Source organism: Rhyacophila brunnea, unplaced genomic scaffold (assembly GCF_057557595.1).
Source record: "Rhyacophila brunnea isolate RB1 unplaced genomic scaffold, BYU_Rbru_1.0 scaffold_21, whole genome shotgun sequence".
Lineage (NCBI taxonomy): Eukaryota > Metazoa > Arthropoda > Insecta > Trichoptera > Rhyacophilidae > Rhyacophila > Rhyacophila brunnea.
In genome coordinates, this window is record NW_028232871.1 from 23,916,882 (window position 1) to 23,941,155 (window position 24,274).

Below are 24,274 nucleotides of genomic sequence, written 5' to 3' on the forward strand. Positions count from 1 at the left end.
TATCGGATACTTAATGCAGGTAGGTCAGTACCTATTTCAATGAGAAATAAAACACGATGAAACAATTTCATGTATTATTTAATGTTTTTGTATATTATTCCGAATCTCCGCGTATATAAAAGAACAATTTAACAATTATTCATATTAAAGTTATGTTCTTTAATTCTCTATGTCTATCCTATACAAAAGAATCTCTCGTCTTCAAACGTGCAACAAAACTTGAACGTCGTTGATACAAAGTATTAGGTAGGTATTTCTTCTCAATTTTGAAATATATCTCTGTTTAACTGTGTGGGTTTTACACGCTTCGATACGAGAAAGCAAATGTATTTACTTTGTTCTTTGTAGTTTGTAGAATAAGTAAATTTACTTGCAATTTTATTTTTACAAAGTCTAGCATTTTTTCCTGCCTAATAGCTTGTTGTCATACCCCGTCTGGCACGTTTTTGTCAACTTCTAAAATTGGCAACACTTCTACAGAATCTATGGACCGCACGCCACTGATAGGTATGTAACATAAGCCATAGTGTGTGCAAATTGAAAAATTTATTAAGTATTTATGATTGAGTTAAAAGATTGTTTATAATGCAATAATAAACATTAACCACTATTGTTTAGTCATATTGATTGTTAATTATCGGGAATTGTGTTTGATTTTCAATAAACATGTTCACTGCAAAAGTGCAGACGTCAGTATGTCGGATATATTACGTATAGTTAGTGATACACGCGTGCGAGGGGAATATATATGTTGAACTAAAAATAATCCAATGTTAATCTAGTAGTTCCGAGTGAATGTCGTAACGGGATCATCCATATACGAAAACGCAGTGTGCTGACTGGCAAAAAGTGGAATACAGGTAAATAATGAGTATTTACTAAACTAATCAATACATATTTTGTGACATTAATTAATGTTCTTATTTTAAAATTAACGTTATAATAATATATTATCTGGTAATTAATCTAAGGAAAGAAATGATTTCAATAGTGTTTGTTATCTGTCAAGTTGTTTATGTTTTCATGAGACATCCACACGGTTTATTTTTCAAATACTTTTTATGGATTATCACGATTTTTTTAAGTAGTTTGACATGAAAACTACTCTACTCGATGATAATTAAAATAAAGATAAGCCGGTTGATAACAATGCCTTATTGGAAAACATTTGTCCATCCACAAAGGGTATTACAGATTTGAATTTGGTCTGGGCCGATGATACTGCTTTGCATTTTCGAGGGCTTTTAACCAGGAAAATACTTTATATTACCTCAAGACGGTGATTTTTCTGGTGAAATTTTTGTCGTATGCATTGGGAAATGCAAATTGTTTTCTCCAAACTGAAATTCATATATTTTCGGTTTGTTCATAGTTTTCCCATCATGTAAACAGGATGTAAACCACATTCTCTGGGAATATCCTAAACCAAAACTATGAACGGAAAGGGAAGAACTGCTCAAGTCAGTTCAATCAGTTGTTGGGCCGATTGGACCATCCAACCTGGTCGCTACAAAGGCAAATATTATTGCATTTACGGCGTCATACTGTCAAAGTGACGTGTTCTTCATTTAAATTTATCGACAGTTTTGGATTAACTTTTGTTACTTGCTACAATGTAGTTGCACTATTCCTAAAACATTCTTAATCATAAAAAAATGATGCTTCACACCAAACGTAGGGTCCCGTGATTCTCTCGATTAAAACCGGGTGTTGTGCGGGGCGTGTGGTTGTCACTAACTTCAATGTAGTTTTCTCGTGAAAGAAGTATCACGTCATGTAAACTAAACTCTTTAGCATATGATCCTGCAAGATTAAGATTATAATGTGATATATCCACAAGACAGATTAATAAGTAGGGGGCGGATTTATATGCAACAAAAAACATGATTATATGCATGCACGTATGCACTTAAAATCAATAAAATATGCACTAGAACCGAAGAAATATGCAGTTAAAAATTTAGATTTTTTATGGGAAAAATTGTAAATACCCACTTTACCCAATATTACTGACAAAAAAATCGAACAAGTAGTTTAACAAATATTTTTTCAACATAGTACGATAGCCGAACAAAAAAACACAAATAATGAATATAAAATTAATCAATTATTACAATTTTCAAAATAGCTTTTTCACAAGTACAAATAATTGAATAATAAATGCTATGTAAACCAAACATAACTTAAAAAACAAAAACGACACACTTAACTATTCCTAAATACTATTTTCTGTTTTTTGCCGAAAAAAAAATTACCAACAATGTTTTTTTCAGTATTATGCTCTGGCATTAAATTTTTCCTATTTGTATTTTGTTTATATGCGGGAAACGACCTCTCAATGTCCACAGAGGTGATTGGGCAAACTTTGAAAATAAAAATGTCCTTCTGATAAAAATGCAAGTGCATCTAAACTATCTACCTTCCTAACCTTCCTAACTAAAATAATTTTAGATTCAAAAGCTCTAAAATATGCATTTATTTATGAAATATGCAATAATATCTCAAATATGCTCTGACGTCTCAAATATGCATTTATATGCACAATAAAGTTTTATTTTTGGATTCTGTGTCTTTCAAAACAGATTTCTGTGCAACTCTCATAGCTAGAATCAGTTGCCATAGACCATTACTTTGACACTAGTTTTGGTTTACAACGTAATGCTGCGCAAGCCATTAAATACAAGAATTAGAAAACCCCCAAATATCCTCAAATAATACTAATTTTGAATGCGCGTTTTGTTTACTTAACAATCTTTAATGTATATTATTATAATACAGGCCCAATATTGAAAATAATATATTTTTTAATACGTGTTTAAGTTTACCCCTATATATCTTCTTATTCAAGAATATTACTTACCTACACCCACACCCATAAAGTAAAGTACATACTTCCATTATTATCTTCTCCGGCCTTGTCCTATCGTATATTATTATCTGCAATCGCTAGATCTGAAAAGTATGAATCATTTTCATTTGTATTTTTTTTTAAATCTTTATTATATTAATACATAAATCAAAAACCATATCTCTTCCGGGTTGGTTTATTTGCCATGGCTCTCGGAAGGTTTTAGTCGTTATAAAAAGTTCTAACAATTGGACAATCGAGGAGTGAATGGAGATCATCCTGGTCACTTAGATCTTCACACAGGCACTTGCCGTCAGATGTTATTTTAAACCGGCGAGGGAATGCTCGCATGACTCTGTATAGATCGGAGTTATCTCGAAACAACCCCCTGTACACCCTGGCATCTCGTGCTGCTTGAATGAACGATAGGGAGTAGAACCCTGTCGGCGATCTGACGAGTCCTCACATGTTAAGATGCTCCACCCTTTTCAGGTTCATCATGCATCTAGTGACACCGACTCTCCATACCTTACCAGCAACAGTTTGTGTCATGCTAAACGTTCATATTATGTAGGTGTCTGGGTGAATAGGTCGGTGATAGACTATCTATCAAAGGAAACACACTGAAAATAATTATAAAATAAAATTCTACGCGTGAATTATCATTTAAGTTGTATATCAATCATTTATATCACACTAAATTGCGTCTCACAACCACACATTTTCAAATGCGAAGTTAATAAATCGGGAATGGGACAACTGGACACCAGGACAATTGGACGCCGCACTGTCGTAGACACGTAAACGTAAACATAACGCAGACCATGAATTTTAATCAGTTTCTATCTACTACTTAGTAGTTTTAATTAATTTCACTCTTAACATAATGTTTTTTTATTGCGGATTAAGAATTACCATGCCTCAGGCTTTATATAAAAATAAAAAAACTTTTTTTTCGTTGGAACTTAAACATATGCACGATTAAACCATTATTTAAATGTGCATATTTAAATTCTCACTAACTATTAAATCATAATATAATAATTTAAATATAAATAATAATATTAAATATTTTTTTTTAAATTACCTATAAGTACATAACGTCTATTTAATTTCGAATTGCGTGGCGTCCAGTTGTCCCGGCGCCAAATCGTCCTAGACCCAATAAATCGCCACAAGCAATTTTTTTTTTACTATTATAGCAAATTTATAATCTTTTTCTCTCAATAATTAGTTAGTAGATCCGCCACGTCGCCCCCCCTAAGCCCGGGGCCCCAAGCTAAGGGGCCCTGTCAGCCTTATAGGGGCATAATATATACTTTTAATCTGAAAAAGAAGAGATCTTTGATATTCTAATAACGACCTTAATGAGTTTCTGTTGCCATTGTTGAGTGCAACAGTCTTCTAGGAAGAAATCCAAATCTATTACGGATTTTTTCCTGGACTTATAGATCCGACACTGTGTATAACGCAGTTGTAGCAGTGAAACTATGAAATTTTATCTAAAAAATATGCAAAAAAAGATACAGACAATGATTTGCGATAAATTTAAATCTAAAAACAGAATTGAAGGTTAAAAAAATGCTTTGATAAGGTGATTAATAATATTTCACCAAACTACGTATTATAGTGTTTTTCATAATTTTCATTTTGATTTTTCCTAGTGATACCTACGTACTTTCAAGAGCATGCGAATTTAACATTTTTAGATAGCACTTTGTACATACTAATATATTATCATGGTCACTGATAGCTTCAATATTATGATTCACCAATACATCATTATATAAGATGAATTAATTGACATCGCATTTACTTAGTAGAATTTCATTTTTACAATTAGTAAAATATTATAGAAAAAACAAAATTTTGATAAACCTCAGAAACATATATTTATTTGAAAAAATATTCGACCGAGTGAAACTCAATCTCACGTCTTTCAATTTCTGGGCTCGTCTCTAAGCCATCGATCCGTTTATTATACATGCGAATTATTTATAATATTTACCTTTAACCTGGGGCAGGTACCTACTTCAAATCTGATTTATGATCAATTACGGTAAAATGATTTGAGTTGCCCCATCTCATGTAAGTATATGCAGCCGCGGTTTGTACACGGCCGCCTTCCATAATTCCCTGTAAACGTGTCAGAATGAAAAGATTTTAGTGCCACACTTCCTTGTTCCGAAGCGATGCTGCACGGGACTGATGTATCAACCATGCACCTTAGTGCAGAAAGAGTTTTAGAAAATAAAAAAGAATCTTGACTTGCTCTGCCGTCATTTATCTTTAATGACACGAAGTGTCCTCTGTACTCGTGTACTGAAACTCTGCAGAAACAGACGAGTCAGGAGTAGAAAGTGATGAATCTAAGGAGGGATCGGAATTATTCCGTCCTCCATATGACCCCGTGTGTGGGTGGACCCTGGCAAACAGCTCCACTCGGTCGGATCCCATCAAGGGACAGTTCCAGAGGACGTGTTCAGCGTCTTGATTTACGGTAAATGAAATTATTAACTTAATCTAGCTAGTTAAATTTGAATATCAGCGTTCTTGTACTTATGAATATTTTTTTTCTAAAATATATCTGGACTAGCGCCACCCATTGCATTGCTAAATGAAGCTGCGTGTCATGCGTTTGGTTTGTGGGTGAGCGAACGCATTCGTATCGAATATATATTCATATCGCTCACCCAAAGTGCTCGCAGTAGACGCTCAGAATTAAAATATAATTTTCTATTTTTTTTACGTTGTACAAAATTTTTAAGCGGTAAAAAATGCAACCACTAGGTAAAGATATCTATAATTTAAGTTATTTCAAAGAAACACTAGGTCGCTTGATATTAAAATATATAATAATACTACCTCACCCGGCAAACGTTGTTCTGCCAAATAAATTATTTCTAGTGAATATTTTGGTTGTTAAATAAAAAATAACGAATGTATCGTAAGTGTGTGGGGATAGGATCTATGACAGAAAGAGAAATAGAGCGCTGTAGACGATGACCGCCGATAAAAACAAAAAAAACATCAACCATTCATTTTCTAAATTCAAAATGACTAATGATGTTCATAATGAATGAATTACCTGTGACATGATCTCGTTGTTTAATGTTTATGCAATATCCGTCTTGTCCCTTCCAGAAAATTAGCGGATATTGGAGAGCGTCGTATGAACGGTGTGTGTCAGCGATGAACTCCAGATTATTGTTTCTTCTTCGAATCACGATATCTCGCGTCGATGTGCGGTCGCCAACCATGATTCCAGCAATGTCGTCAACAACAGGTGCATTGAATCGACGCACGTGCTCTCCAGCTGGTGTTTTATCAGGATTGATGACAATAGCGTGATTGTCACTTTGCAATTCGTGCATGTGTGCTTTGAAGAATTTCAATAATTCATTATGCTCATTCAACAGGGCGTCCAGTTCGCCGACGATGCGCCTGGAAATAGGCTAATTGATGCCATTGTAGCCGCAACGTGCATCCACATGATTGATGTCCTCACCGCCCACGAAATAGATTTGTAAAAATTTATGTGGTTCGTTTGGCATTGGCAGCAATGAGCCTACTTTGTGGTATACGTGGCCTTTGATTTTGAACGTAGAATGGAATTGTTGACCATTTGCCGCAGTATTGTGAACTGTTTCTGTTGCTCCGAACGAAGTCATTTGGAAGCATGAATTGAATGTGCGAATGGACTTCAGGAACAGGTTTGAATCTGGAACCGTGCCGATGAGCAAGCCGTTCAATGGTTCTGGTGGTATCTCAATTTCTGGTAGTTGCACTTTTCCTGATGCGCAACACATCCCGGCTGACTCATGTTTGAATTTGAGCGCATGACAATGGGGACATTCTTTGTCCATACACCAATCAGCACTTTTGGATGAGCGGAATATTCAATATCTGGCTCCTACTCGAATGCGAGACGAAGGAACGAAGCGGATGTAAATGTTCGATGTACTTGTTGGCGTTGTCGGTCATTTGCTCTGCGTGTGTTAACTACGAACCGGCGCGCTTGGCTCCGTTCCAATTGTCGTTGTTGATTTCATTCAGCTCGTGCCTCTTATGATTGAGATGCACATAATTGCGACATGCTTATACGCACGTTTTTGTTCTATTGTTGGATTTGTTCGTCTGTTCTTTCTGCTCTACTATTTCGCATGTTTATTGCTTTATTCGTTCGACGGCCTAAATGCCCCCTCTTGCGTCTTGCTGGCATTGTGCACTGTAATACACGCACATAAAAATAGATAAATTAAAATAAATCGTACAAAATTTAGCACGCACTGCGTTGTGATATGCCGAATGAAATGTCAAAATGACGCGACGCTTCTCTTGAATTCTTCTCGGACGTAGCACCATCTGTCATTCAACAACATAAATACGAGGGTGGGTCAATAAGTCCTTAGAAAAGCCGACAAGTGGCGCGACTAGTACTGTAAGCGGTTTGTTTTCATGCAGCGGCACTACCGATTCAGTATGCTGCGAAGTTTCAATCAGATTGGTCAGGTTGTTGTGTGTTTCTCGTACATTTAAAAAAAAAATTGCTTGTGGAAAATGGAAAAATGGAAAATGGAGAAAATTGAGTTTAGAGCTGTCATTAAACATTTTAATATAAAAGGGTTAACAGCAAAGGAAATAAAAAATGAGTTGGATTTAGTTCACGGCATATCTGCTCCTTCACTTGCAACTATTTATAACTGGTTAAATGAATTTAAACGTGGTCGTACATCAACAAAGGATGAACCACGCTCAGGACGTCCTGTAGAGGTGATTACACCAGAAATGATCAATAAAATCCACGATATGGTGTTAAGTGACCGAAGATTAAAGTTGAGTGAGATAATTGACGTTACAAGGATCTCAAAAGGTAGCGTCATTTCTATTTTACATGACAAATTGGGCATGAAAAATATTTCTGCAAGATGGGTGCCGCGTTTGCTCACAGTTGACAATAAACGCAATAGAGTGGTGGCCTCTAAAGCCCTGTTGTCGCTCATGCAACGCAATCCGGATAAATTTTTTCGTCGCTTTGTGACTGTAAATGAAACATGGATACACCACTATACTCCCGAGACGAAAGAACAGTCAAAGCAGTGGATTGCGAAGGCAAACCATGTCCAAAGAAGGCGAAAACCGTAAAATCAGCTGGTAAGGTTATGGCTACTGTATTTTGGGATGCACGTTAAATTATTTTCGTTGACTATTTGGAAAAAGGAAAAACAATAACAGGGGATTATTATGCATCTTTATTGGACCAGCTAAAAAACAAAATTGAAGAAAAACGGCCTCATTTAAACAGGAAAAAATCCTCTTTCATCAGGACAATGCCCGTGTTCACACATGTTTACGATCAATGGCTAAAATTGAAGAATTGAAGTTCGAATTGGTCGACCATCCACCGTATTCGCCAGATTTAGCCCCCAGTGACTTTTTCCTTTTCCCAAACTTAAAATAATGGCTAAGTGGACAACGTTTTTTTTCAAATGAAGAAGTCATCGATCGGACAAATGCTTATTTTGAGGACCTTCCGAAAACTTATTTTTCTGACGGTTTAAAAATAATTGAGAAACGTCTAACCAAGTGTATTGAGCTCCAAGGAGATTATGTTGAGAAATAAAAAAAAAATACAAAAATCAAAACTGTTTTAATGCTTTTTTCTAAGGAATTATTGACCCACCCTCGTAATTTCGTTCTGTTTGAAATACGAACGACGGTTAAATTTGTTCATACAAAAATAATAAAATCGCGATTAAAAAATGGGAGGGTGAGGGTAGGAGAGTTAAAATTTGGGGTTATAGGTATTTTTTTATGACAAATAATAAAAAAAATACAAAAAAAAAATTGTCAAAAAAATAAAAGAAAATTTTTCTGGATAGAGATACCCTAATCACCTAGCGGTATGAAATATACTTGTTGACCTATTCTCATACCTAACAAATATACATAAAAAAAATCATAAAAATCGGTTAAGCCATTTCGGAGGAGTTCGACCACAAACATCGTGACACGAGATTTTTATATATATAGAGATACAAATAAATTATCACGAACATGTATTAACTTACCTATGAAACGTAATACCATCTTCTTGCTTATCAGTACGGCTACAACATTTTAACACAATACACAGAACCATCTTTTCTACTTAATTAACTAAAAATATTTACCACTGACTTTATGTTTAACACAAAAAATATCAATTTTAGCAACACGCGCTCACAGGTTATCGACACTTAGCTATGCAACAAACTAATATTTGGTGGCGACACCATAGCAAATCATCTCACACATCTGTAAACCTTTATCTTACTCTAGCGCGTGTCGCAGAGATTATAAGGGTGCCGAATACTTTCTCACTCGCACTTATGCATAGTTTTTGTTCAGATCTTGGATTGGCGAGACGGTTAGCACCTAGGGGCGGCAGGTTATATGTATGATGAAGCAGGCAAGTATGGGGGAAAAGTATGCTGAGGCAGGCTAGTAATCAATTTGCGGCAAGACTTCCACATTAACATTATATCATATGATTACGTTATAATGACCAAAGTAAATCCTCCGTGATGCCCTGCATTTTTTTATCGGGTCGCTATTTCTCGTAAGTTGTCGGCTATTGTTGGCCTGCTTCATTCAGTTGTATGAGAAAGCCGATTCCTTGCCCCTCTTTATATTTAATACCTCTATGGTTAGCACTATTACGTGTAAACCACAGAACAGATAAAAAATATAATACCAATAGGCTATATTGAATACGCCGCATGGTGAAGCAGGCTTTTGAATGTGTGAGTATCCTACGAAAATGAAGCACGCATTATGCACGTGCAATAGTGTGTGTAACACACCAACATTAAAGGAGCGTAAATGCATAAACCGAGAGCAGTTTTAAGTAGTCGACGTTAAACGTATTCTAGACACGTGTGTAAGTTTAACCCGGATTCATCCTTACTCGAGTCGGTTACCTGCTATCGCCTTACCCGTTGTGTATTTCAGTTCCCATTATTTCTGAATTCCCTGGTGTAAACAGTTATTATCACGATAGTCTAACTTACACACTATTGGTGCCAGTAAATTCATACACGTGTATAGGCTCTATTTTAGTATGTAACTGTTTGTTTGCAATAATAAAATACTATCAGCTTAAAACAACAATAATAATATAATGGATGTTGATTATAATATAATATTATGTAGAGCATCTATTTTCAATAATAAATTTATATAGACCTTGATATACCGCGGAAAATCTCTTATCAATCGCAGTCAAGCAATATTTAGATAACGTAATTAGAAAATTTATTACTTGCCTACATATATACCAGTAAAATTTAGTAGAATTATTTCAGTAAGTGAAGTGAAAATATAGCGTATGGTATAATACCACCAATATAGAATAAAAGTTTGTTTTCTTTTTCGCTGACTGTATAATAATAATTATTAGTGTTTCATAAGTAAAATATATTAAAATTGAAACAGTCAAACGTTTACTAACAATAATTGGTGAGTTATATGAAAGCTTTTTTGGTACAGGTCTGTTTACTGGAAGCCAGACAGGAATAACAGCATTTTTCATCAATTCAAGAATGATAACCTATCCTAAACTAACCTAACAAATAATCCATTATATCGGCTATTTTAAAAATTTATTTGCCGCTGGCTTCCACTAAATAGACAAGAACCGATTTTTTTAATATTAATAAAATTATATTCTGAGTGTTTTTGTTTTTATTTATTATGTCTAGAAAATATGAAATAAAATAAACATGCGATAAAATACCTTTAAATTCAATTCTTTAATATTGCTTTATTAATTAAACTGACATTTACATTAATACGTTATATAACTCTATAATTATGATCCTTCAAAATGCGAATGCGGCCTCGAGGATACATATTATTGTATAATGTCCACTCAATCGAACCAGCTACATGTCATCTGCCAATGACGCGGCAATCACGGTGACCAAATCATGGTTGGGAAGAGTCTAGACCAGTGGTTGTTATGTGCGACCCTGGTGGCCGCATGTGACCACAATAGGATTTTGCTGCGGCCACCAACATACTTTTCAATATTTAATTTAATTAACTGGGCTAACGTTAAATATGCGTTATTGGAAATGAGTCATGACCAAGTACTTAAAAACAATTTTAATAATACCACGGTTGAAAAAATTTGGTCGAAGTTATACCTACGTTGACCAAGAATTAAGTCAATTCAAAGAATTGGTAACAATTGCTTTATTATCAATTGTCGATTTTTGCTACTACTGTATACTGTGTAATGCACTTCATAAAACATAAATATCGAAGCCCGTTGATAGATGTAAACTTAGAAGCAGCAATGCGGCTCGCATTGGAAAAAAGGGGTATTGAAGAAATTCCATTTGCATTATTTTTAAATAAATAGATATGTACTAAAATGTTCAAGTCAGAATCACCTCCGCCTTGCGCTACTAAGAATTTTCCAGGGTTTTTGCAAGGCGGTTTCATAGGCCCTGGCCGAATTCAAATTAGCAATACCCGATGCGGGTAGAAGAACAGTTTTCAATAAGGCATATTCTCTCAGCCGGCACAATTTTCATTTGACTAGCATCAAGTAGAGTATTTTGCGTGCCAAAGTGGACTTCTCTATAAATAAATTGATCCCTTTTTTTAGTAAATGTCAATGTCAATTGTGCGGCCACAGTTAAATTTCACGTGAGAACCACTGGTCTAGACTCTAGACCCAGACGTATCTCTCGTACGGAGACGACAGAAGAAGATTATGAATTTTAAAACAAACTATTCTGTTAATTTATTCTATGATATTTGAGTTATTTATATTGACAATCAATTCGGAATATATATCTTTCTTATGAAAGATTCTAAGATAACAAAAACTCTACGTTATCTTTGTAAGGCTTGCCTAAAATTAATGATTATCTCCTATATATTATTATCCTAAGAGATTTTGGAAAATTCACTAACGGCTCATTTAAGCGACATTTTATTGTTATTTTTACATCTTCACTTCAAAATGTGCGCTACCGATTCATCTACCGTTTGAATTGACCACATTTCACAAATTTTCAATGATTTCACAGGTACTTGACGTTTATAACAGATATTTTCTCATACAGCGTATACAATTCGCCATACTTCTTTTAACATACAGCAGAATGACGTCTTCGTCGCTTAAGACCTCCTAATCCTTTATTTGACAAACGGATTCGATTATTTTTATTCAAATATCGTAATGTAGGCATTGGCGCACTTTTTTCCGGTGAAAAAACCATAATCTTGCTACAATTTACTGCGTAAATAAAAATCTGACAGGTGTGTCCGCCACTGTCCGTCATATCATAGATAACGTGACATTCCAAATTTGATTTTTTTAAATACTTCTTTGTGGCTGTTCACCCACTATTTTTGTTATTGAATAATTACCTAGGCTACTAATTTCCATACTAAAAAAGTTGCCATTGCAAACAATGAAAGAAATTAATACGAATTGTTATAGTTATCAAAATGTGTGATATTGTATAATATCTACCTATTTTTTTCGTCCCTTTCATCATCAATCTTGACCTATACACTGCTGGATGAAGGCCTCCTCAGCCTTATTCTACTCCTTACTTACACATGAATTGTTATATTTATCAAAATCAGTGATATAATATTATTATCTACCTATCTATATATAATGCCATTATTATCACGAGCCTCAATAAATCCACTGCTGGATGAAGGCCTCTCTACGTTGATTGTATTCTTGACAGTATTGAATTTCTAATGTTATTTATCTACATATTCATATCGTCATCATAATCATCATCATCATCATCATCAACTAGGATCAATCCACTACTGGATGAAGGGTTCCGCAACCTGATTCTACTACTATCGGTTTAATGAATTTGTGATATTATACCTATTTCTATCATTCTTATATCATCGACCTGAACCAATCCACTGCTGGATAATGGCCTCCCTAGCCCGGTTCTACTCCTTTCTGTCATATGAATTGCAATATTTATCAAAATCGGTGATATTATATTTAAAAACATATTTATATCGTCATCATCATCATCAACCAGGATCCATCCACTGCTTAATAAAGACCTCCCTAACCTGATTCTACTCCTTTTGTCATATGAATGTATGTATTTATCAAAATCTGTGATATTATATGTATCTACACATTCATATCGTCATCATCATCATCATCATTATCATATACCTGAACCAATCCATTGCTTAATAAAGACCCCCTTAGCCTAATTCTCCTCCTTTCTGTCATATGAATTTCTGTATTTATCAAAATCGGTGATATTATATTTATCTACATATTCATATCGTCATCATCATCATCATCATCGACCTAAACCAATCCACTGCTTAATAAAGACCTCCCTAGCCAGATTCTACTCCTTTCTGTCATATGAATTTCTGTATTTATCAAAATCAGTGATATTATATTTATCTACATATTCATATCGTCATCATCATCATCATCGACCTAAACCAATCCACTGCTTAATAACGACCTCCCTAGCTTGATTCTACTCCTTTCTGTCATATGAATTGCTGTATTTATCAAAATCTGTGATATTATATGTATCTACACATTCATATCGTCATCATCATTATCATATACCTGAACCAATCCACTGCTTAATAAAGATCCCCTTAGCCTAATTCTCCTCCTTTCTGTCATATGAATTTCTGTATTTATCAAAATCGGTGATATTATATTTATCTACATATTCATATCGTCATCATCATCATCATCATCGACCTAAACCAATCCACTGCTTAATAAAGACCTCCCTAGCCAGATTCTACTCCTTTCTGTCATATGAATTTCTGTATTTATCAAAATCAGTGATATTATATTTATCTACATATTCATATCGTCATCATCATCATCATCGACCTAAACCAATCCACTGCTTAATAACGACCTCCCTAGCTTGATTCTACTCCTTTCTGTCATATGAATGGATGTATTTATCAAAATCTGTGATATTATATGTATCTACACATTCATATCGTCATCATCATTATCATATACCTGAACCAATCCACTGCTTAATAAAGACCCCCTTAGCCTAATTCTCCTCCTTTCTGTCATATGAATTTCTGTATTTATCAAAATCGGTGATATTATATTTATCTACATATTCATATCGTCATCATCATCATCATCATCGACTTGAACCAATCCACTGCTTAATAAAGACCTCCCTAGCCAGATTCTACTCCTTTCTGTCATATGAATTTCTGTATTTATCAAAATCGGTGATATTATATTTATTTAAATATTTATATCGTCATCATCATCATCAACCAGGATCCATCCACTGCTTAATAAAGACCTCCCTAGCTTGATTATACTCCTTTTGTCATATGAATGTATGTATTTATCAAAATCTGTGATATTATATGTATCTACACATTCATATCGTCATCATCATCATCATCATTATCATATACCTGAACCAATCCACTGCTTAATAAAGACCCCCTTAGCCTAATTCTCCTCCTTTCTGTCATATGAATTTCTGTATTTATCAAAATCGGTGATATTATATTTATCTACATATTCATATCGTCATCATCATCATCATTGACCTGAACCAATCCACTACTTAAAGACCTCCTTAGCCTGATTCTACTCCTTTCTGTCATATGCATTGCTGTATTTATCAAAATCGGTGATATTATATTTATCTACATATTCATATGGTCATTATCATTATCATCATCATTGACCTGAACCAATCCACTGCTTAATAAAGACCTCCCTAGCCAGATTCTACTCCTTTCTGTCATATGAATTTCTGTATTTATCAAAATCGGTGATATTATATTTATTTACATATTCATATCGTCATCATCATCATCATCGAACTAAACTAATCCACTGCTTAATAACGACCTCCCTAGCTTGATTCTACTCCTTTCTGTCATATGAATTGCTGTATTTATCAAAATCGGTGATATTATATTTATTTACATATTCATATCGTCATTATCATCATTATCATCATCATCATCATCGACCTGAAACAATCCACTGCTTAATAAAGACCTCGCTAGCCTGATTCTACTCTTTTCTGTCATATGAATTTCTGTATTTATCAAAATCGGTGATATTATATTTATTTACATATTCATATCGTCATCATCATCATCATCGACCTAAACCAATCCACTACTTAAAGACCTCCTTAGCCTGATTCTACTCCTTTCTGTGATATGAATTTCTGTATTTATCAAAATCGGTGATATTACATTAATCTACATAATATTCATATCGTCATCATCATCAACCAGGATCAATTCACTGCTGGATGAAGAGTTCCGCAACCTGATTCTACTACTATATTATACCTATTTCTATCGTCCTTATCATCATTGACCTGAACTCATCTATTGCTGGATAAAGGCCTCCCATGCCTGATTCTACTCCTTTCTGTCATTTGAATTGCTGTATTTATCAAAATTGGTGATAATATATTATATCTATTTATATTTCCATTATCATTATGAACCTGAATCAATCCACCGGTGGATGAAGGCCTCTCTAAGTTGTTTGAATTTCTGTCGGTCGTATGAATTACTATATTTATCAAAATTGCTGATATTATATTTTCCCATTCATAATATCGTCATTATCATCATCAACCAAGATTAATCCACTGCTGGATGAAGGTTATCCCAACCTAATTCTACTCTTCTTGGTCATATAAACTGCAATATTTTTTTAAATTTGTGATTTTATATACCTACCCATTTATATCGTTATTATTGTCATCAACCTGTATCAATCCACTGCTGGATGAAGGCCTTTTTAAGCTGATTCCATATCTTTAGGTCTTATAAATTCCTATTCTTATCAGATATAATATGTATTACTTCATTATTTATCAACATTTGTCTCGATATGAAACAATATGAAACTATATTGTTTAAGGTTAATTTTTAAAACAAAATATGATTTTTAAAATATTATTCTGTGGCTCCAAGCATTTATTTTTTATAGACAATGAAACAAAATAATGTTTAAATTTATTTTTTATGCTGCTAACCGTTTTCTATTATGTAAATGGGACCCGAAAGAGATTAATATTCGCGTTATATTGGATCGCTATTTATGATAATCACGATTGAGATGTATAACTATTTATCATATTTAAATGCACATACCTACACATATATTGTATTAAAATTAAAAAGACAGTGGTAGCAATCGGCGATTGCCAGCTGTTTTGCTAGGCTTAGCAGCCTGAAATGGTGTCAGATGATATTGAGAAGGCCAGACTCCAGAATAGACTACGCACATGACTCCAAATTTGTATTTGCAGTGACGACATGCATATCGTAAAACTGACAAATCAGATAAATTTTCAATTGTCTGACGTGAATGAAAATCCATCCCGAAGGGAAAACTATGGCGCCGTCTATACACATTTTACAATTATTATATTAAAATCCAACACCAAGTCACTATGATGAAAAGCTGTCTGCAAGACCTAGCGAGACAGACTGGCGAGAGCCAGCTGGCTCAGCTAGTATACAATAATTAGCCAAATAAACAAATGAATGTATGAATCAATACTGCTCTTTTAAAACCAATAACGCAACCTCAATATTAGATAACTAGGAAATAAATGAATCCTGAGTTTTAGTCGTAAAAATATTAATATTTCTACAAATACATTAATAACATTATGTATTACGATATTATTATAATAATTATACTATCACTTACATAATACTATTAACTAATACAGTGGTATTAAAACTGTACGTAGTATTGAAAAAAATGATAGTTTCTAACAATCAGAATACATTTCCTGATGCACGATCTGTTACGTCCCCAAAAAGCGGAGTAGTTTAAGTAAAATAGATTATCACTTTCACTAGTTCTTTTAGGTTTCGTAATTACGAATGTAAATAGTCTTTATACGTGTAAATGTATTATTTGCTATTTTATTATTATACAGAGGACTATGGAAATAGGACTCTGTCAGGAATAGCGAAAAGACAGCGGAAAACTTCACAGGAGATATCAAATTGAAAGAGAAGAACTTTTGATAGATGTTTGGTTTATTAAACGGAGAAGAATTACAGTAATACAGATATTACAACTGACAGAAAGCCAGCTTACAATACAAGAGGTACAATGGTTGACAGAGAACTAACAAATTAATTACGTGTGCTATGGTTCATATATGGGAAGAAATAATATTCTAGAAACTTCCAATTATCAACACAAATAACATTATTATTGTTTGTGGTTTTCTGGAATTATTTAAAATAATTGAATCAATATTTAAATAACAATGTTATCGATATCAGAGAGGATGCTGTTGTTATCAGAGGAAATTGCGGTTTCTCTAATTAGAATCTGTTATCTACTTATTGATTTTATGCATAACAGATCGATTATAATGACAATTTGTGATATCCAATGCTTTCTCTCTCGATATAAATTTATTTTTGAAAAGCGCTTTTCTCATCTATCAAGTAACTTGTTTCAAGAATATTTTTAGGAAAATAATATGGAAGATATGCATATGCGTAACTGCATTGATAGGCGACCATACGTTGCTTGGGCATGACAAATTACGTAAGGAATGCAAATACAACCTTATTTTATTGTAGATTCCGTAGATTTAAGTAGCAAACAAATTTTCCACCTGTATCACTAACGTTATGTATAACATAACAGCATGTATCAGAATTTAAATAAATCTTTGCTTATATTTTCCATTTTAAATATTGTAGTAGGTTATGACTTTACATCAAATTTGAGATTAAAAATAATATGCCGTGTCATGTTTCCAGGATTTGAGAAACTACATGTATAACAGCTAGTGAGCCCTTCTTACTAATCACTAATCAGTATGTTTAAGGGCGCCCTGAAAAAAAAAGTATATTTAAAAAGTTCGGCGTCGCGAAACGACAAAGTTTGAAAACCACTAAATTAATATAATATTATGTAGGAAGTAGGTACTTAACTGGAATAACTTAATAATGACCAGTGAGTCTATTCTATACTTATCGACCGCTAAAGTGATAGATATTATCAAACTTAGGGTAGGTTTGTATCAAAGTATTAGCACTTATTGTAACAATTACAATAAGTTGGTTATAATTGTTGCAATAAGTGCTATATTTTAACAGCACCTCTCTTGCTAATGTTAAAATATAGCAGTTATTGCAACAATTAGAAGCGACTTATTGTAATTGTTACAATAAGTGCCAATACTTGAATACAAACCTACCCTAAGTTTGATAATATCTATCACTTTATCACTTTAGCGGTCGATAAGTATAGAATATACCCCCAGGACTGGATTCATCATCTTCACATTGAAAATTGTCAGATATTATTAATATTTTTTATAAGCAGTACATATTAATAATATGAATTAGAATTATTCATTTTATGGCGACAGTAAAATAATAATGAATGCCTGTTAGACGAACGTAAACGTAAGTCGCTTCGGCACTACGCAACATTTATGTACCCGTCCAAACTTCATATATTTAAACTTGGCATATTATAAAATTTAGTTTATGTAATATAATTTAATATATTTTTTAAACTACATAATATATTGCCGCCCTTTGAATCCCGTCCCCCGGGTGTTGAGCACCCTCAACACCCCCGCTTGGTGCGGGCCTGATCAAATAATAATATGAAAAGTGATGATAGGTGTTATTACCAAACTTAACTATCCGCTAACTAAAGTGTTAACTGCTAAAATATAAATAGGTACCAAAATAAATAGTAGTGTGAATTAAAAATATATATTTAAAATAATAAATGTTCATAGGTGTTCGTGTCACTATGCTATCATAATTTTGGCGAAAGGAATCTATGTGATAACATTTTAATTTCACCAGTTTAACACATGTTTAGTATTTATTTGTATTACATCTAAAGACAATACAATAACTGGGACATAAAAAACAGATTAGCAATTGCGAACCTTTTATAATGACTTGCTAAAAAAGTATTTGGAATATAGAAACAAAGAAATATAAAACAGCATTACATAAAAAAAGAGATAGATCAGTATAGAGATAGATAGTATGTTATTAAACAGTAGAAATATGTACATACAAAAAATATAAATTGAATAGGTACAAGGAAGTACACCGGATGAGTTAAGCAGACCCTATTTTAAGAATTTATAAAACAACGTCCACCTATACTCATCCTCACGTAGGTGGAATATATCAACACCCGCAGCAATTTCGTTGAACATAGTTATCGCCCTCCCAATTGGCATTACCAGTGGCAGGTTGGTTCTAAGAAACTAGGACACACTAAACATCTAGGACCACTAACTTTCATATACCTAAACTATGAAATGGAAAAGTATTTCTGGTATGTATCTACTCCTTTTTTTTGCATACAAAAATGGCACTTACGTTAAACTGAAACATATCTCAGTGTTTTTATAGTAAAAGAGAATGGTCCACCGGAAAATGATTCAATATCTTTTAGTCGAGAGCTTATTTTACGGGTAAATATTATTTATTGTCCAGGGGATTAATAATACAACCTTCACGATGTGGACGTCCACATGATATTCCTAGGACTGAACATGGTTTACTGTAAAATTTCGGGGCATCTTTCGTCCCAGTCGTGGTTCCAGTGACGTCCCGTGGTGGTAGGCAAGTCATGCGTTGCATAAGGGCGGAAAATTAATGGGTGGTTTTCCGTGAAGCAGACGATCCGGTCGTTTCGTTAGAAAGCGCCGACACCTTAGTTAAAGAAATAATGAAAGCATAATAAGTCCCGGCAACCATACTCAATGGCGGTTCATCGCATAGGTAAAATTTTCACAAGAGGGCCTCCAAGCCAGTCAGCGCCTCAGACCGTTAGTAGATGATGTCTAAGTCAGTTTTTAAAAGGTATTTGCTGCACTTATCTATTCAAGATAGCCGAAACAGCCATGATAGACAAAACAGCTACGTAGGTGGCTAACAAGTTTGCATATTATTTGAGATTAAAAACGAAAGGGGCGGCATTCTAAGTCTGCTTAAGGGCGGCACTTTGTCTAGGGACGCCACTGCGTGGTTCTGCCGGTATCCGGGACTAGGTCTTGTTTTCTAGGATAATCCAACTTATGTGGAATTTTTAATAAACCATTTCTATTATTCAATGAATAATTCACAAGATTTTGAGAATATTACATTCCATATATTGAACATACATAAGTTGAAAATACACCGATAGTCAATGATAACCTAATTTAATAAGCATTTATGTATGACCTACTAGTTTAAATTGTTGTAATTATATACGAGGCTCGTAGCACAATTGGTTAATTCACTGATTCGCTTCGTATTTTTTTTCGAATATGATTTTTTCTAGTGGGTATATAATATATCCGAGGTTTTTTCAAGTTATGTATGTTCATTATGTGGAATTATTTCGCTTGCCAGCAAAATTTCCGCGCGTCTCACATGTTCACCATCGCTGTTATATTTACTACCAAACACAGCTTATGACAAAACGTAAACATGGCCTAGATTTATTTTTAACAAGAATATCTCTGGCAAAATGTTAATGACCTCGTTTTTGCGAAATAAAATTAAAGATAAGAAAGTATGTATATTATCAATTATCATAATTCATAATAATCATAATAATACTATAACGTATTTTTTTAATTCAACATAATAATTATCTATACGACATCTTATTATGTCCGTTGTTTGCTTTCCGGCGGACTAGCCACTGCGATAGGCAGGCCCAATCTTAGGACGATTGGTCCGATTCATCATTGCCAATTTAACGTTTTTCTTGCCAGATCTAGCATTTGTCAGCACCTTACTTGCAACAAAACGCACCTGGCTTGTGGCGTCTATACTAGTGTTTTTTGGTGCCTCTAACAGCTTTAAATGTGTTGAAAAACGCTAGATATTTAGTTTATTTATTTTCATACACATCAAATGTCTGACTATCAATGACGTCCTGTGGGGGTAGGCAGATTGAGTGTCGCTTGGGGGCAGCAGTTACTTGAAGGGCGGCAAATCGAGGAGAATCATTCGGTATATATAGAAATAGGTACCAAAACTTAGTAATAACGGAAATATCTTTCCATTAAGAAATTAAGCTCACTGCTTGGAAATAAAATGTATTATTAATTGACATAGAAGGTTTAACAAGATTGCATTTTTTTGTTGGGTTCGAGATGTCTAGTTTACTTCCGTTGTCCTTGGACGTCACGTCCTTGATGACCTGCAATGATATGTGCAGATTTGCGAATTGTATTTGAATTATAAGTAGGCATATACATACTTATTAATTAATTTATCCAAATATTTTTGCCGGTCAATCACGAGTTTTGAAAGTTGTTAGGCATATTTTTAAATGTATATGACACCGTGGACTTGCAATACTGTCTATTGAAGTATAGATGGCATTTAAATTAGATTTAGTGGTATTATATTTTGTGAGTAATGTTTGTATACAACACATTTCTTAGATATTGGAGTCATGAAAGGATGATAAAAAATACTTTATAAAAAATGTAGCGGCATTTTGGCGCTGCCTAGGGGCGGCATTTTGTCTAGGGACGTCACTGCTGACTATCGGATACTTAATGCAGATAGGTCAGTACCTATTTTAGTGAGAAATAAAACACGATGAAACAATTTCATCCATTATTTAGGTAATGTTTTTTATCTTATTCTCCGTGTATATAAAATATTAATTTAACAATAACTGTTCATCTAAAATTATAAATGCTATGTTCTTTAATTCTCTACTGTCTACACTACAAGAAAGAAGCTCTCGTATTCAAACATGAAACGAAACTAGAACGCCGTTGACACAATATAGGTATTCTTTGTCAATTTTGAAATATATTTCTCTTGAAATGTGTGGTTTTTGAAAGCAAAGGTATTGACTTCGTTCTTAGGAGAATAAGTAAATTTACTTACAATTTTATTTTCACAAAATCTAGCGTTTTTTCCAGCCAAATATATAGCTTGTTTTCATACCCCGTCTCGCATGTTTTTGTCAACGACAGTTGGCAACACTGGTCCGATTGGGCCCAAGTAGGCCCCGCACACTGAGGGCCCCATGGCCTATGTGACTTCAAGCATCACAATATAAAAAAAACAAAGGAACGATATTATTTAGATATATAAGTAGACGCTATTAGAGAGATATTTCATAAGGGAAAAATATATATATAAGTGAAAAATAATGCGTAACAAAGAAGGCTAAGAGACCCAATGACAGTAGTGTATTTAGTAATATAAGTGAAACAATCATAAACACTCAGGCTTTGAGAAAATCCCATAAATATATTGTGACTTCACCGGGTCGAAACTGGAACTCCCGGATGAAAGGTCAGCGTCTTACACACTGCACCACGAGAGCTTTCTCGCATGCACCGTAATTATACGCATGCGCCTTGACAGATTTCCATCACACTTACCTACTACATATTTTACAGTACACTTTATCCAAATTACTCATAAAAATGGCTGCAAAGATGTTTTATACAGATAAAAATCATGTTAATTTGGAGTGTGCTAAATTTTCTCGCGATTTCAGGGCGTAGTCTTGTCAGTGCGATATAACGTTGCAAGGCTGTCATTTATGACGTCCGCAATTTGTCGCTCTTTCAACGTTATTGACATAAGGACAAGGTTAAGGATAAGTCGTAAAGTAAAAACAAACATTCATCTGCAATAAAATATTATTATTGTATACTGCACCGCGATTAATTCTTTGTGGCTTAATGAACAGTCGTAGTAGTTACCAATAAAATAATATTCTACTGGCAAATTATTATTCTAAAAATTGTGATAAGCAATAAAATATTGCTTCGGTCTAACGAATGTGAACCGACACTTACAATGCATCTTGTACAAAACACTAATAATGGCTATTGTCATCTACGGCCCGGAAATTTGATGACCAAAAATATAGGACAAGTACTGGGCTCATTTTAACGGACCGTGCAGCGCGGTATTTTCGGAGCCATCGATGATACACGGTCAGAGTGAAGAAAATTACACAATAATGAACTGTACGCTGTGAACACTAGACAGTCCATCAAATTGGGCCATCTTAAATGGCTGTGTCATGAACACAGAATGGACGAGTAGAGAATGATAAAAAGCTGACATTCAGGAACCTGGAGGGAAACAATGAGTGCAGTGACGTCCCGTGGGTGTAGGCTGATTGAGCGTCGCTTGGGGGCGGCAGTCACTTGAAGGGCGGCAAATCCTGGAGAATCATTTGGTATATATAGACATAGGCACCTAAACTTATACAATAACGAAAATATCTTTCCACTAAAAAAATCAGCTCAGTGGTTGGCAACAAAATGTATTAATTAACATAAAAGGTTTAACAGCTGTCGGGTGTATCTTTTAAGGATCTCAGACTCATTAGAGATTTGTGTGTCTAACTTAGTTATAATATTTATTTATGCACTTTTTATATCTACATTTAATTTTGTATGTTTTGGTGGTATTATTTTGTTAGTAATGTATACATACATCACATTTTTTAGATTTTATAGTCATGACAGTATGGTAAAAAATACTGCATAAAAATGGGGCGGAATTTTGGCGCTGCTTATGGCGGCATCTTGTCTAGGGACGTTACTGAATAAGTGTATTAATAATTGTATGTAAAATAGTAATAGTATATATTTTACGCCGAATGTGCGAAATTGAATATTACATGATATGGGCAAAATTTTGCCTAAATCATGAAAAATGCAAGCCCGTTGCCTTATTCATGAATTAGACAAAATATCTGGAGAGTGCGTGAATTCGGCAGTAATTTTTCTGCCTAGTTCATGTATTGGACAAATTAGATAGTAGCGCTACGGTGGTATTTTTTGCAACTAAACTAAATGTATCAAAATGCTCATGCATTGGTCAAAATGTACATATATTTTCTATGGTCAAAATAGATGATCGCGCTCCGGTGGTGTTTTTGCAACTAATCAAACTAAACAAATGTGTCAAATGTCATTGATTATAATATAAAAATATACCAATCAATAACTACCTACAATGACGTTCATATCCATTTACTATGCGCAAAAAAAAATTAGAACTATAATATGATAACGGAAGAATTTTTTTGAAGTATTTTCGCGATTTGATTCGTGCTTGGGTATCAATCGTGCAATGGTCGATTGAATGTTTGTGATAGTTTGTTGACACTTGATAGCTAACCTCAAAATGCACATTCAGTTGAATAATTTAATTCAGAATTACAAAACCTAACCTAACCTAATAATAATAATATTATATTATGTCCAATTATAACTAATAAAACCAACCGTATTAAATTTACTTTTTCTTCTGCCATGTTGACAGTTCAAGAATTCCATACCCTGGCGAATTCATGTACTCAGCAGAAAAGTTACCTAATTCATGAAT

General features: G+C 34.0%; 1 protein-coding gene across 1 annotated transcript in view; it reads left to right on the top strand.

Annotated features, from left to right (window-relative positions):
- Positions 1–769: 769 nt before the first annotated feature.
- The window catches only part of LOC147070875 (arylalkylamine N-acetyltransferase 1-like), a 135,225-nt gene continuing 111,720 nt past the window's right edge, over positions 770–24,274 (top strand). The window contains exon 1 of the mRNA XM_085948805.1: positions 770–860. The gene's annotated coding sequence lies outside the window, so the exon portion shown is untranslated. The remainder of the gene's footprint in view (positions 861–24,274) is intronic.